This window comes from Erinaceus europaeus, chromosome X (assembly GCF_950295315.1).
Source record: "Erinaceus europaeus chromosome X, mEriEur2.1, whole genome shotgun sequence".
Lineage (NCBI taxonomy): Eukaryota > Metazoa > Chordata > Mammalia > Eulipotyphla > Erinaceidae > Erinaceus > Erinaceus europaeus.
This window is the reverse complement of record NC_080185.1, coordinates 122479354-122492083: the sequence shown is the minus strand read 5'-3', so window position 1 is coordinate 122492083 and position 12730 is coordinate 122479354. Positions and strand designations below refer to the sequence as shown.

Below are 12730 nucleotides of genomic sequence, written 5' to 3'. Positions count from 1 at the left end.
GAAATTGAGAGGGATGAGGGAGGTAGAGAGGGAGAGAGACAGGGACATCTGCAGCTCTGTTTCCCCACTCGTGAAGCTCCCCACTGCATGTGGGAACCAGGGGCTCAAACCTGGGTCCTTGCTTACTGTTAACATGTGTGCTCAACCAAATGCGCCACCACCTGGCCTCTCAGTAGACTGTTAAAGGGTACTTCCATGGGAATCAATCCATTTAAAATGTTGACAAGAGGACTGGCAAAATAGCTCACCTGGACAGCATACTCCTTTACCATGTACATGAACCAAGTTTGAGCCTAACTCTCACCACACTGAAGGAAGTTTCTATTCTATACTGTTTTTTTTTACTCTCTCTTTCTATCTTTATCCTGTCTCTAAAAAAATGTTGGCAGATTTAACAAAGTTGGAATGCTGGCACTGATGAGCTAGGCAGCAGTTCTGCAGACTTTAGTGGACTAAAGCAGCTGACAGGATAACTTCTTGCAGGCCTTTTCAGGCACTGGAATTTTTCTGTTGCTTTGTCACACTAGGTTATAAAATATCTCATTAACATTTATTCATTTATTTATTTTTGCAGAAGATTCTAAGAATGCACAGCTGCTTCACTGTCTTGCTAGATTCTGACTTTGTTCCTTTCCTACAACTCTTTCATCTCCCAAGTCACACTTATTACTAACCAGCATCACTGAAACACCATTAGTGTCTTTAACTAGAATATGGTCTCTCAGGCCTTATAAATCATTAAATGTAGACTGTGCTGTGATGGCATAAACTAATGTAAAGCCTTGTCCACTTTTAAGGTACAAATTTCTCTTTGCAACAAATTGTTCCATTCCTGCAGTTAAAAAGACTTCAAGCATCTACTTTAATTGTTTTCTAGCATAGACTTTTATCAAAGGATATTTTTTAACAAATATCCCTTGAGCAAACTGTACAATTAGAACAGATTTCCACTACACCCTGAGCTGACAACTACTACCTTAAACTCACACATGAAGCTCTAGGGGTAGGCATTGTGTGAAAATTTACCCCTCTTATCCTATAGTCTTGTCAATATTTCCATTTTATGAATAAAAGTAAAAAAAGTGAGTACCTCTCGTGGGATTTGCTGGGTCACCCCAGGCAGTATCGCCCTGCACTCGCTCTGGATTGCTGATCCTGGCGCACTGGCCACCTCCACTCCAGCTGCTTTCGTTCTTGTTTCTTTACAATTATTTTTCCAGGGGTCTGTCTTGCTATTTCCTTTAGGATATGTCCATCTGTCTTTACCTTACCCAATTCTCTGTGCTTGTTTCTGCTTACTAATCAGCATCTACTAGCTCTTCAGATCTCATAAAGATGGCTTTGTGTAGATGCTGTCCCAGGGAGCTAGCTCAGAAGCACGGTCCTCAGTGGCTACCCACATGAGGTACTCAAAGTGAGCCCTCAGTGTGCACTGTTATTGTGACACATTATGTGGGGCTGTTGGCCTACTCTGGCTGTGGCAAAGTGGCTGGGCACAGTGTGGCAGGCAACTGTGGTGTGCTAGGCAGGCCGGTGCTGTGCAGTAGTGCTGCCTGCCACCTCCTGGCTGAAAGCGCTGTTTCTAGAGTAAGGCACTGAACTGTGGCAGTTCCTGGTGCTGGGCCTTGACATAAAGAAGTCAAAGGTGTAGCTGTGGCATGCAGAGATTTCAGGTGCTGGGTAGTGATGGCAGAGCTGCAGGCAGGCCTTCTCACAATCTTTCATGGCTTTCAAGGTGGCACCCATGGGCACTGAAATAAGCATGTCTGCAGGAAGTTGCCAAGATTGCATCTAGCAGATATGCTGACCTCAAAGCCTCCTTCTTCTCAGGCAGATGCTGTAAGAATGGTGTGTGGGCATCTTTCACTTAAGATTTAACTACACTGATTCTCTGGGTGAGTGCATCTACGTGTGGGCCCTAGAAGAGTAGATTCTGAATTCCCAGTAGCTCTTAAGATTCTTCTGCGTATCTTTCTCACCACCCCCTTTGTATTGTAGGGGCTTGTTTCTGTTATGCAGAATCAAAAGATTAGAGTGTCCAATGCAGGGCACCCACTGCCCCAGTTCTTCAAGAAAAAATTCTCCATCTGAATGCAAATTTCTATATCCTATATGATGTATTTTCCTTGGTGAGAGCTTATCTTTCTTTCCTACCTGTCTTCCTACTGTTTTTTTATTCTTTGTTGCAGGACAGCTATTTTGTCCAGCTTTTAGGATCCTCTGCTTATGAAGTATTCCTTACATCGTTGAGAATAGGTGAGATCAGGTTCTTTTTAATGCCAGCATCTTGAACCAAGCTAGCCTGTTCAAAGTATTGATTTCCATTCATTTTTTACAAATAATTGAAAGATGAAAATATATGAATATTTCCCTTTGAAAGAGAGATACTTAACTATGATATTTGTAACAATTATATGAGTAAGCCAAAAGATTATCTCCATCAGAGTCATGACCTATATGTGTTTGGCCCAAATTCACAATTTGCACATCAAAATTATTTTAGGACTTTGAGACAGTGTGAAAAATTAAGTGGTGAAAATTACATAACTGTGATTCTTCATTCATTGAAAATGAAGACCATCCACACTTGCCAGGTATAGTTTGCACACTTGGAATTGCAAAGAACGGTGGCTACTTCTACTTGTTTCTTAGCAACAACCCCCCCAGATTTTATAGTTAAATAAAAGTGGCTGTTTAAATACAAAAAGCAAGAATATGAATACCAGCCCATCAAATAATTCTTCTCAGTTTTAAATGTTGTAACACATTGGTCAATATTAATTTATGGTTTGTCTATTCAATCACTAAATCAATGTTTATGTAACTTTTGAATACAATGTGTTATTAAATTATGCATCTTCCTTTAAAATTAATTTAAAATAAATCAAATGCTTATATTACCCCTAAATAGAGGAAAGTACATTTTTCTTTATGAATTATGATTATTGCTATATTTCATTAAAGTCCACATTGAATTATTTAACAGTATAATGATCTTAAGTAAAATATATGTGTACATTTTTCCTTAAAACTATTTACCTTTTAGCAGGCAAAAGCATCAAACTGTTTAAAAAATGCCCTGAGGAAGTTTAAGGATTATTATATACTTTTATGAAAGAAAACCACAGTCAACTAAGGGCCTGCAAATAGTGTTTCAAGAAAGCATTACATCTTTATGAATATCTGTTTGGAATGTTAAAATTCTACTAAATCAATTATTATATAATATTAATCCTGATCAGTAGCTAATTATAGAACTATTTATTGGTAAACAGACCCTTTCTACATACTTTCCCACTTTATTCTTCTCTATAATTATCCACTTTAAAAAATGGATAGGGGGGCTGGGCAGTGTCACACCTGCTTAAGCACACATATCACCATGGGCAAGGACCTGACTTTGAGCCTGCTCCACTCCCCACCTGCAGGGGGAACGCTTCATGAGTGGTGAAGCAGGTCTGAAGGTTAATATCTTTCTCTCCCCCTCTCTTCTTCACCCCCCTAAATTTCCTTTTGTCCTGTCAAATAAAAATAGAAAGAAAAAAAAGGAAAACAATGGTTGCCAGAGAGGTGGATTCATAGTGCAGGAACCGAGCCCAGTGATAACCATGATGGCAAATAAAATAAAATAAAATAAAGGATTACATAGTTAAAAATATGCCTAGAGTTAACACAGTTCAGTGAGGTTCAAGAATGAATCTTCTAAAAGCTACTCACTTCCACTATACCAGAATCAGGAGCAAGTAAACCCTAAAATAGTAATAAAGATATAAAATATATGAGAAAGATTAAAGGACATAGACATGTTTGTCTGGAAAGAAAAGAAGAAAAAAAAGACTGCAGAATAAGGACTAGCAAAATACTTCACTTGCATAGTGCACCTGCTTTGTCACACGTATGATCTGAGTTCAAGTCCAGTCCCCACTGTATAGGAGGAAGCTTTGGTGCTATATATATACACACACACAAAAAAAAGCTGGCTCAGAAAATTGAAGCTTTAGTGACCAAAAGAAAGGGAAGAAGACCGAAGGATTTAGGATGATTACAATATTGTCATACAGTATTTTAAGGAGTGAAGGACAATTTTTTATGACTTCTTTCCTTCCACAGAGGAACACCATAATAACTTCCATTGACTGAACTCCCTATACATAGTGGGAGCCACAAATACAGGAAGAATTCATTCCTACCTCACAGTAGTCCTTAAATTGGGATTTAGCAACCCTATTTTGGAAAGCATGAATTGAAATGAAAGTCAAGGAGAGAAACAACTTTTAAGGACAGGAGGCAGGGTACACATTTGCTATGTATATTTCCACCGAAAATCCAGTGCTTACCACTGTGATAGACCAGGCATGTGAGAATAAGTCAAATTGCAAAAGTAAAGGCTTTGTTAATGTATTGTTTATTTTTAAATTTCTGAACCTCTGGTTTGGATATGCACAGACCAGAGGCAGGACCGAGAGTTTAAACTGCAGCACTGTCTATGTGAGGAGCCTTTGACTATCCTCACAGAACATCTTAAGATCATTCTGCACTGCACACACCCCTGGATACCCTGTTTCCCTAGCCTGGATTTGTTCCTTTCTTTACTGAACTGACACCCAGAGAGAGAAGCAAACATAAGGCTGGATTTCAGACAGCACCACCAAGTGAAACCAAAACATGGGGCATACTATTTTCTCTGTTTGGGGTGTGAAAAGATGTTATTACTCAGTCATTTCCACAACAAGGCAAATACATATGCTGATAAAGCTGCCTGGTCCTCAAGAGAGCCCTGTAAATACTAGTATTCTCTCTGTTTTTCTACCAGAGCACTGCTCAGCTCTGACTTAAGGTAAGGGTGACTGAAAAGCGAGAGGACTGAACCTGAATCTTCTGGTGCCTGGGACATGAAAGTCTTTTGCAAAACCATTATACTATCTCCCCTGCTCTTGTTCTGTATATTTTCCACACATATACATTTTATTATTATGAATATATCTTTATAGTTCTCATAAAACATTATGTAGTATGCAGATACTCCTACTCTTCTAAAAAGAGTAACAACTTAGAATACTAGTAGAGGGGTTGAGCAGTATCACAGTGGGTTAAGCGCACACAGCATGAAGTGCTCAGATCAGCTTAAGGATCCTGGTCTAAGCCCTCCAGCTCCCCACCTGCAGGGGGGTCGCTTCACAAGCAGTGAAGCAGGTCTGCAGGTGTCTATCTTTCTGTCTCCCCTCCTCTCCCGATTTCTCTCTGTCCTATCCAATAACAACAACAATAACAATAATGTCAAAAACAAGGGCAACGAAATGGGAAAAAATGGCCTCCAGGAGCAGGGGATTCGATTCATAGTGCAGGTACTGAGCTCCAGCGATAACCCTGGAGGCAAAAATAAATAAATAAATAAAATGCTTTAAAAAAGAATACTAGTAGAATTGGACTTTTTGATATCATTCTGCCCACCCCCAGAAAATGACTTAGATTGTGTACATTAAAAGTAACAAGGCATGTTCACATGTACCCATAAATTAGGGAAAAATATATACCTGAAAGCAAAAATGCACAATAGTCTGTAGTGAGTCAGTATAAAGTTCATAATGAAATAGTGTCTACTTAGACTTAGATACCCTCCTCACTTACCTCCTATTACAGTTCAATCACTCACTCCAAAGCTAACGTTATCAAAGCAAGGACTGCAAAAGTTGAATAAGGGCAAGAGACTGGCATACTTTAATGATGACTCTTTAGTCACTCTCAGGCCACCCCATTAGCTGGGGCCCTATTTGGGGAGTCCTGAGTTTCTCAAACAGACATGATGGGCCTCAACCTTGAATAAATCCATCTCCCCAATATTACCAGTTATCTCTATCAGAAACAACACAATAGACACCTTTGTGGGCCCCCATAGGACCATGCCCTCAACTTGGATCAACAATGGTAAAGAATGTTCCATCCTCTGAAGGGAGAATGGACAACATACTCTATGCTAAACCTGAGGAAGGTGGGTTGATACTGGGGAAGCATGAATGTTCCTACTGATGACCTCAGAATGGGAGCTCAGATCTACAGGGATGCAGAGGTCACATAGGCTCCCAAGCTGATTATGGGCCCCAGATGACATCAAATCAACGGGGGTTATAGTCAGCAATATTTATACCCCTTTCCCATATTTGGGAGCTACTCTCTTCCCTGATCCAGCTTTCTGGTCCTTTTGCCAGCCATGACATCATCTCCCCAGACAATAACTTGGATCCACCGGCATAACAGATTTCAGGCTCAGGGGAAAAAAAGAAAAAGGAAAAAAAACTAGTATAGCCACAGGCCCTTTGGGATATAACTAAAATATGCCTATTAGCTATCTACAAAATGGAGGCCCCTCCAACTCTTCATCTGCACTATTCCAGCCTTCAGGCCCATGATTGGTCAACAATTTGTTTGGCTTTGTATGTTAACTCTCTTGTCAACCACCAGGTTCCAGATGCTAGCGTGATGCCGACCAGACTTCCCTGGACAGATAACCCCACCAATGTGTCCTGGAGCTCTGCTTCCCCAGAGCCCTTCTTCACTAGGGAAAGAGAGAGACAGACTTGAGAGTATGGATCGACCTGTCAATGCCCATGTTCAGCGGGGAAGCAATTACAGAAGCCAGACCTTCTACTTACTGCATCCCACAATGACCCTGGGTCCATACTCCCAAAGGGATAAAGAATAGGAAAGCTATCAGGGGAAGGGATGGGCTATGGAGTTCTGGTGGTGGGAATTGTGTGTAGTTATACTCCTCTTATCTTATGGTTTAGTCAGTGTTACATTTTTATAAATAAAAAAATTTTAAAAAGTAACAAGGCAGAGGAGACAGTATAAAGGTAATTTTGCATTAGCAAAAAAGACTTTCCTACTTGAGGCTCCCAAAGCCCAGGGTCTGTACCTTCCACCACCAGAAGCCAGATCTGGCTCAGCAGTGCTCTGGTCTCTCTCACTCATGCTCACTGTATCTCTCTCATTTAAATAAATCACATTTAAAAGTAACATTATTTTGTGGATTTTTTTTGGTGCCCTTCAAGATAATCACAGGCATTTTGTGGTGCTACAAAGTCAAGATGGAAAGCAGAGAGAAGGCATAAAAATGAAATCCAGAGAGACAAGAGACAGAGAGAGAGAGAGAGAGAGAGAGAGAGAGAGAGAGAGAGAGAGGGAGGGAGAGAGAGGAGAAAAGGAGTTGAACATCAGGTTTACTTTACCACCTGAAGGCGGTGGCGGAATGGGAAGCAACAGACTTCCTAGGGAGGTCCTGCTGAAGATGAAACTTTCTTCTATTTGTCTTTGTGAGTGTGTGTATCTAACCCTGAACACCAACACTTGGGTTTCTGCTTCATGGGTCATAAAGTTCACACCCCTTCTGACTCCCTGCTCACCTAAATTAGGACAATCTTTTAGTTTTGCCTTAAGTTTCTCTGTGAGGAGAAAATGCCCTGATCTGCTATGGACTGCGTTTCAGTGGTATTTGATTTTATGGATAAATAAGTTCAGTTATAGTTGGTTTCAAAGATTCACTTGCATGATGTTAATCCTTCTTTAAGCTCTACTTTCAGAGTGGGGAATAAAATCATAGTTCTAGGGACTGGGCGGTGGCACATCAGGACGAGTTCACACATTACCATATGCAAAGATCCAGATCTGAGCCCCTGCTCCCTACATGCAGGGGAAAAGGTTCATGAGTGCTGAAGCAGGTCCACAACTGTCTTTCTCTCTCCCTCTAGATTTCCCCCTCCCCTCTCAATTTTTCTCTGTCATATCAAATAAAATAGAAGGAAGAAAAATGGCAGCCAGGAGCAGTGAGTTTCTAGCGCTGGCACCAAGCCCCAGCGATAGCCCTAGTGGCAATAAAAAAAATCGTATTTCTAAATCTTAACTGGTGTGGCTTAAACACTTAAATGACACCAGGGGAAACCTTGTCACAAGAGGTATTAAAGTGAGGGGCAAAAAGAAAAGGGTGAGTCACTGATGGGATGCGTACACACAATGAGCCAGCACCTAACAGCTGCCCAGGCCAAGAGACAAGCTGCAGGACTTGACAGATCCACATGACCCTCATCGACATCAACAGATTGTGGCTAGAGCCCTGCAGCATCTTCCAGAGCCTCCTTTCTCATTCTTCCAACTATATTTTGAGCCTCTGACCACAGCCAGCTTAGTTACTGGTGCAAAATGGATTTCTGCAATTTGTTACCCACGTAGACCTTGTTCCATCCTGCTCTCTTAGGCCAGGGTTATCAGACCACTCTTTCACTCAGTCAGCAACATCAGACAGTAGAACTCATGGCCTGAAGTCATTTTTGAGATGCTTCAGTTTAGCCCTGGAGCAGGTATTGTACAAAGTGCCACAATGTCAGTGCTGAAGATCCCACCCACCCCCAACTCACTTTTATTGAGTGGACAATAATATAGAGAAGTTCTCTATAGCTTTTATGTATCCTTCACCAGTTTTTCATATCAGAAACATCTTACAAAACTATGACACAATATCACAAGTAGGATACCAATACATAGAGAAGATACGGTTCAAGTATAGGATTTGGGGGGAGCACGGGGGGCAGGAGATAGCTCACCTGGAAGAGCACACACTTTACCATATGAAAGATCCAGGTTCAAGTCCCTAGACATCACATGAAAACATCATGTAAAGGTGAAGCTTCAAAAACAGTGGAGTAACACTTCTCTCTGCGTCTGTCTCTCCCTCTCCCTCTCCCTCTCCCCCCACCTCCCTCTGTCACACTCCCTATCTGGAAAAAGGTAAAAATGAGTCTGCTGGGTGCAGTGGACCGGCACAGGCATGAGGTCCCAGTGAAGCCCTGATGGCAATAATTTTTAAAAAATGACAAAAAAGATAGAGAATATTTCCATCACCGCAGGAATTCTCCTACTGACCTTTTACAGTGACACTGACTTATCTCCCTCAGCCCCTGGCAACCACTAATCTGCTTTTCCATTGCTTTAATTTCCTGTGTTAAGAAAGTTGTGCCAGTGAGAGTTTACAGATTGTAACCGGTGGGGACTGGCTTCTTGCACTCACTGTAATTCCCTTGTGAGGCCTCCAGCCTGCACAGGTGTCCCTTGTTCCTTCTGTTTTATCTTTCCATCTGACCAGCCTTTGCATTTTAGGCAAGTTACTCTGCTTCTCTTGACTTAACCCTTTCTCACTATAGAGTGAGACAGTGAAAACGGATGACACTACAAATATTTCCCATTTTAGTTATTTTTATTTTATGGGTTCTTATCTCCCTCTTAAATATCAGTTTATGATTATGAAGCACTGGCACTCTCTTCTGTAATCCCATCTGCTTCCAGTTCAAGGGTCAGATCAGGAAGTCCTATAGGAGAGGGGATTAGGACAGCATCTGGGAGGCTGACCAACACCAGTAGTGATTACATTCTCTTCTGGATTTTACATCTAATGGACGACTACAGCAGCTGACAGTTGAATTTGAAATATGACACCTTCCCTTTCTCTCAATGCATCAAAATTAACTTCGCAGCCTGACTTATGCTACTTGATTTTTGACCTAGGCTAAAAAGCTGGTGAGTCAAGAACAAGGTCGTGGTCAGAACAAAAGGAAACATGCAAAACAGTCTAAATGATTAAAGAAAATTATGCCACTTGCCAGAAGCCACCAAAATAAGTCTACAACTTTGCAAATCATGTTCCAGTTTAGTACTTATTCATTTTATGTAGGTTCTTGCTGGTGTTCTGGTAGAGGTTTGGGGAATGCAATGCGAGCCCTACTAGACTACCATAAATAATGGAGATATATATTTACATTTGAGAAGAAAGAAAGCGATTCTAGGCAGATAATAAACACCCTTCCATCACTTCTACTGGAAAATTGGGGACCTTCCCTACTGTGTCTCCTTGTACTTGCATATTCAGGGCAAGGTAATTGCATAACACCTCCTAAATCCTGTCTCCATGTGTTCTTTCTGGACCAAGGTCAGCCCACATACAAATCTAAGACCCAGACATCCACTGAAGATGTTTGATTGATCACCAGAACTGGACTGATAGCTTGGCATCATTAGTTATTTGTGCTTTCACCTAGCCTCTCAATAGAGACCTTTGTTTCCAGTCACCTAAGACTCCATGTCATTTATTTTTCTTATGTCATTTTCCTCAGCTTTCAGATGAAAATATCTCAGAGAAGTGATACCCAACTCTGGCACTACAACTCCCCAGGATGTCTCCAATTATCTAAAGAGGTGTCACAACATTCTCCCCAAATAAAACTCTAATTAATTCATTAACGGGAAAAAAAGGGAGTTTAGGAAGCAGTAGGGGGAAGGAAGAAATCTAGCTGTCACAAAATCTAGCAACGACAGAATATTCTATTCCCAGGAGGCTGGGAGTTGCTGGCAATTTCCTCTAGAATCCTGTGGCAATGCCCCATGACCTTCCTGTTTGCAGAGAACGTGGGCGCTCTAAGAATGAGTGGCAGCTATATGAGGGAAAATGCCAGTGATTATGAGAGAATCCAAACACTTTGGGATTTCAACCGAACTGCTTAATTAGGGATGGTTTAGCTTTAAAAATCCAGGCAGCATCATTTTTTCAAGTGAGGAGGGCACTGCTGGAATGATCCACAGAGACGATTTTTCAATAACTATTGGTTTCTTGGGAGACCAAGGGTTCCCAGAAGCTGAACTAATAGTCTCAGTGTAAATTCTGGAAAGCTATGTGGGGACAAAAGGGGTCTACAACCTGCAGAAGTTGAGGGTGACACAGGGATTCTTTATGTTTTTTTCTTTCAGAACAGTACAGTCAGCCTTCTAAGCACGGTTCTGCGTCCTTGGATTCAGCCACCCACAGTGTATGTACTGAACACCCAGAGACTTTATTTCTAGTCATTATTCCCTAAACAATATAGCACAACAACTACTTACATAGCACTTCCTCTGTGATGGCTATCATTAGTGATCTAGAGATGGTGGGAAATGTACAGGAGCAGCTATGTGGATTACATGCATATACACTCTATATAAGGGACTTGAGTATCTTCGGAGTTTGGTACTCCTGGGGGTCCTGGCAGCAACTGCCCAAAGCTACCAGAAAATAACTATTTTATTTTATAAATATATTTTCTTTATTTTAATGAGAGAGAGAGACAGAGAAAGAGATAGATAGAGAGACAGACAGCTGGAAAGACCAGAGCACTGCTCAGCTCTGGCTGATGATGATGCTGGCAATTGAACAAGAGACCACAGAGCCTCAGGTATAAGTCTTCTTATTATATAACCATTCTGCTGTCTCCCCAGCACCGATGACTACATTTCAAACTTGTGAAACCTTTCATTTTCTCTTCTTTGAGTGAGGTAACATTTTCCCAGCACTGATTATGTTTCGGGGGTATATTTCATCTTTCTACATGTAGAAGATCACCAAAGGGCCTATCCTCAACTCTTCTGTCTTTACTCTCCTACCTTTCTCTCTAGGTCTCTGTGTTCTAGTGAAGCCACCAGCCTATTTTTAGAACATATTCAAAACTATCATAACCTGTCCCTAGTTGCTCTTGCTCCACCATTTGGACAGGAGATAAGAGAACTTCCCCCCAGGGTTTTCTAGTCATGCCATGAGTCTTTAAAATTGCACATAATTGGGGCCGTGTGGTGGCGCACCTGGTTGAGTGCAAATGTTACAGTGCACAAGGACTCCAGTTCAAGCCCCCAGTCCCCACCTGTAGGGGGAAAGCTTTGTACATGGTGAAGCAGGGCTGCAGGTGTCTGTCTCTCTCCCTCTCTACCTCCCCCCCACTGCCCCATCCTTTCAATTTCTGGCTGTCTCTATCCAATAAGTAAAGATAATAACATTTTTTATTGTACATCATTTAAAGGTTACTATTGCACCCATTTTCTTCTCAGATTTTCCACTTGGATAGCAAACATGTCAAACTGTACATGTCCAAAATTGGACTCTTCTCCTACCTTGTCTCAGCTTACAGTAACTTAATGCTTCTTCTTTCTAGGCCAACTAACTTTGTGTTACTGTTGCTGATTCTTTTATCTATCACACCTTACAGCTGATCATTCAACAAATGCCCACAGGAACTGCTGCTTTGGAAGGACCACAAGCACCTCCTACCAGGCTCTTTAATGTTTCCAGTGGTCTAACTGACCACCTTTCTCTCTACTCCTGCTTCTGAAGAATCATTTCCCAATAGAACTGCCACAGTAATAACACAAAATGTGAGCAAGTTCAAAATTCTCCAAGGCTTTGCCATCTCACTGAGTAAAAGTGCAAGTCCTTGCATTATGTGCCAGTACATCGTGTATCCCCCTGCCCTTCCCCAGCTAACTCCACTCCCCATCCCTGCTGTGGATTAAAGCTGTTTCCTCAATGGGCAGGGAAAGCTCCTGTAGGTCTTCCCTCGGCCTGGAACATTTTCCCACAGCAATCACTAAAGTCAAGTTTCATGAGTGAGGTCTCTCTTGACTAGTCTGTTCTAAAGAGCAACTCTTACTCCCCATGGCCCCCACTCACTCACTCACCATTTTCTTTTGCTGGTTTCCTTGGCTCCAAAGGAGTTGCCCCTTCTGAAAAACATTCATCATCAAATAAAAATAATAACCACAGTGATTTTTTTTTTAACTAGAGCACTGCTCAGCTCTGACTTATGGTGGTGTGGGTACTTGAACCTGGGATGCTGGAGCTTCAGACATGAGTCTATTTGCATATGTGTTATGTTATCTCCCCTGC

The 12730-nt window shown here is 41.5% G+C and overlaps 1 pseudogene; it reads right to left on the bottom strand.

The window, feature by feature from the left end:
- Nucleotides 1-452: 452 nt before the first annotated feature.
- Nucleotides 453-991, bottom strand: LOC103108532 (ras-related protein Rap-1b-like; annotated as a pseudogene).
- Between the last annotated feature and the right edge of the window lie 11739 nt (nt 992-12730).